A 3,542-nucleotide genomic window follows, 5' to 3' on the forward strand; every position below is an offset into this window, starting at 1 on the left:
TTGCCCCAGCAAAATCTTGCAGATCATGCTGGCCAGTTTCCAGCTAACGGCAACTCTCTGCTTGCAGGATGGGCATTGTGCAAAGTACCCCTCCACCCCCCAGCATTCAGAAAAGCACTTGGCTACACACACACGTGCACACGGGCCCCTAGACTCAGGTGCTTGGAAAGGCCTGTGGGGGCATGAAAGGCAGAGAGCCTAGATGAAGAACCTGTTGTGCTATTGACCAGGAGCTGCACAGGTAACATGCTTCCTGGTCAGAGCATGCCTCTGGCACCTCAGCCACTCCCTCCTCCAACCCTCTCTCCCCAACCCCCACATAACCCAAACTCTCTGCACCTATAACTCTCCCAGGTCTTGCCCCCTAATCTCCTACCCAACAGGACAACTCAGATCCCTGCACCCCCTCCTGTACTCCTGACCCGCGTCAAAACACCTTCCAAACCCTGCATCCCCTCGTACAGTCTTCCTCCATGTAAGGATCCTCTCCCGTACCTATACCCACTCCAAGACCCAGCAACCCCTCCTGCACCTCAGTCTCCTAACCCAGGACACAACCCCACCTTCAAACAAAGCCCACACACACTGCTGCACCCCAAATCCCTTACCCAAGCTCCCTTCTGCACGCAGACTGCATCTGAGACCCCCACACTCCCTCCATTAATATCACAGAACAGAGTTAGCTTAAACCCCTTACCGAATTCCTGGTGTGCCCCCCGCGCCCCCCATCGGGAGCTCAGAGACCTGCTGGGCACCTCCAGGTGCTGCTGACTTCAAACAAGCATTGAGCACCTGTCTGGCGCGGCCACACGCAGGTCACAACACGCCTGAGACCCGGGCACACGCACTATCCCCGCCCCCGCGACCTTGCAAACACTCCAGCCCCTTCGGCCCCCTCAAGCCCCTCCGGCAGCGTCCCCGGCCCGCTCCCGCGCTGGGGCACATCTCTGTTCCGGGGGGCGGCTCGAGCCAAGCGGACGCAGGAGCCGCGGGCCGCCCCGCCCAGGCGCCGTCCTGAGTCCCCTCTGCCCACTCACCGTGCCGGCAGCGATCCCCGCGGGGTAGCGGGGTCCCGTCTGCCAGGCGCGCCCCTCACCGGGGGCCGTCGTTAGCGCACTTCCCAGCGGGGAGTCCCGCCAGCGGCAGCGACGCCAACTGCAGCAGGGGGCGCGCGGCCCTCGGCGATACGGTGGCGCGCGCGACCCGCCGCAACGAGATAAACACGGGGCACGTGACCCGCCGGCCCCGGCGCAGAACGATGACGCACGAGCCCCGCTCCCGTTTACCCTCAACCCCTGCGGGGTCGCGGCGCCCACTGATGTGACCCGTTTCGCCCCCCCCACCCCCTCCCCCCCAGTCTCCAGCCAGGCGGGCTCTGTTGCGGCCCTGCGCGGGGTCATGGAGCAGCGCTGCCCGGGGGAGGTGAGGTCTGGAGCCCCTTTGGGCGCTGGTCCAGGGCTGTATCAACACTTGCACTGCTCCTTCCAAATGGCAGATTCAGACTTACGAGAGGTCCATGAAGAGTCGTTCACCAAAGCCAACTGAGAGGAGCAAATTCACAATAGAAACACACACTGCTCACAGTCTTCCTAATTCGCTTACACCGCAAGCCAGAATGAGACCAAATCACAGAGTAAGAGCTTCTCAGTGGGGTGGGGGATGAAAAGCCAAACCAATTCGCAGCAATGTTGGATTGCTTTGAGATGGAGGAAAAATAGCCATGAGTAAGTGACCAAGATGCACATTCAACTGATATCCACGAGGAAACTTTAGAACACGGTTTTTAGAAATTTGATAGCTTGACAGGGAAAAAAAAAATACTGCAAAACTAACCATACATTTGAGTAGCAAGAGCTCACCTACCCTTCATAACATGGACTATCCTGAAGAATATGAAACAATACGGTTTTTAAAATCTGCTATTAAAAACTAGGAAATACGTATCTGTCAGCATATCTGGATAATTTATGCAAAGTGAGTTATGAACATACGTAAATCAGATAGTTTTAAAACAAAATGTCTCTTACAACCGATCATTTTTCATATTATACCATGATGACTCAGTGTCAGAGAGGTGGCTGTATTAGTCTACAGCTTCGAGAACAATAAGAATTATTGTGGCACCTTACAGACTAAGCCTTTGTGGGAAAAGATCTGCTTCATCAGATGCATGAGTGGGGGTGGGGTTTCAGAGGGGTATTTATAGACTGGGGTCCCAGAAAAAGGGCTCACTGGTCCCAAAAAGAAGTCCTCTTCTTTCCATCAGCCCGCTTAACTGCCTGGGCTCAGCAAACTGCAGGAGATACCACTATGCTGCTCACAGGCCATTTGGTCCCTTCCAGGACAGGCTAGGGGCTAAGCAGGCAGGAATCAGGGAGAGATCTGATGTGGTCAGCTCAGCATCCCCTCTCCTGCTGCTGAGCGCTGTGTGAACAACAGTAGTGAGGCGGGAAGAGAAAATATGGAACGCTTCACAAACGTGCCTGGCATCCTTGCACAGGAGCCATGCTGATCTCTGTATCATTACAATTTTACTATATGTGCAACCAAATGGAACACAACCTATTTTTTTTTTGGTCTTAAGCTCTAAATAGGCCAGGGAAGGGTGAGACTTTGAAGAGAGGGCGAGAGAGAGAGAGCGAAAGAGAGAGAGAGAGGGAGAGAGAGGCAGGCACGGAACTTCTAGGGAGACGCCCGTGGACCGGAGTCCTTGACTTCCTCCTTGCGTCCCTGGCCCCTCGAATGGGGACAGTCTGCCGCTGTCCGGTGGGCAAGAGAAAATGCCAGTCCAGCACAAGTGGCAGAGGTCATGATATGCAAATGAGGGCTTGGCATACTGGGAATCAGTATCCTCTGCAGTGGCAGGAGTGCGGTCCGCTGGGCCTGGAAGAAGTGAAGGGCCCAGCAGATAGAGGCCGAGAGACGAGGCGAGCTGTGTGAGGGCTCCTGGCCAGTCTACATCCTGCTAGGTCTGTCCAAGGAGAGGTGTGCCGTGGAGGGAGACCCCTGTTGGCGAGGAAGAATCGGTAGGGAGGCAAAGGGCCAAAGGCGTGGCCTTCGGAGAAGGAGGCTTTCCTTTCTGGGCGTCGGTGCCTCGAGGTCATCCCAGAGGTGAGAGGCTTCCCGCGGAAGGACATCCTGCTTGGTGTCTTCTTCCTCTCCCTCCTCCCGATCTGTGTCTCGGGGCTGGCTGTTCCCAGAAAGTGGTCCTCTTCTGTCTGTCAGGCTGCGTGGGAGGCAGCCGGGGACACGGCAGGTGGCACCTGGGCAGGGCAAGCAGCAGGAGATGCCTTGTGCTGCCGGAGGCCCCTTTGGTCCCTCCCAAAACAGGACAAGGGCAAAGTGGGCAGAAATGGAGCAGGCCGCCGCTTGCCCTGCTGAGCCTCTCCTGCTGCTGAGGGCTGTGTGAACAACAGTAGTGAGGCGGGAAGAGAAAATATGGAACGCTTCACGAATGTGCGTGTCATCCTTGCGCAGGGGCCATGCTAATCTTCTCTGTATCGTTCCAATTTTAGTATATGTGCCGCCGAAGCAAGCACAAG

The 3,542-nt window shown here is 56.3% G+C and overlaps 2 non-coding genes across 2 annotated transcripts; both read right to left on the minus strand.

The window, feature by feature from the left end:
* Positions 1 to 2,455: 2,455 nt before the first annotated feature.
* Positions 2,456 to 2,559, minus strand: LOC142023760 (U6 spliceosomal RNA). Its single transcript, XR_012648306.1, has one exon. It is a non-coding gene; the product is annotated as a U6 spliceosomal RNA (small nuclear RNA).
* Positions 2,560 to 3,432: 873 nt separating this feature from the next.
* LOC142023754 (U6 spliceosomal RNA) lies at positions 3,433 to 3,539 on the minus strand. Its single transcript, XR_012648300.1, has one exon. It is a non-coding gene; the product is annotated as a U6 spliceosomal RNA (small nuclear RNA).
* Positions 3,540 to 3,542: the final 3 nt, after the last annotated feature.

Source organism: Carettochelys insculpta, chromosome 20 (genome assembly GCF_033958435.1).
Source record: "Carettochelys insculpta isolate YL-2023 chromosome 20, ASM3395843v1, whole genome shotgun sequence".
NCBI lineage: Eukaryota > Metazoa > Chordata > Testudines > Carettochelyidae > Carettochelys > Carettochelys insculpta.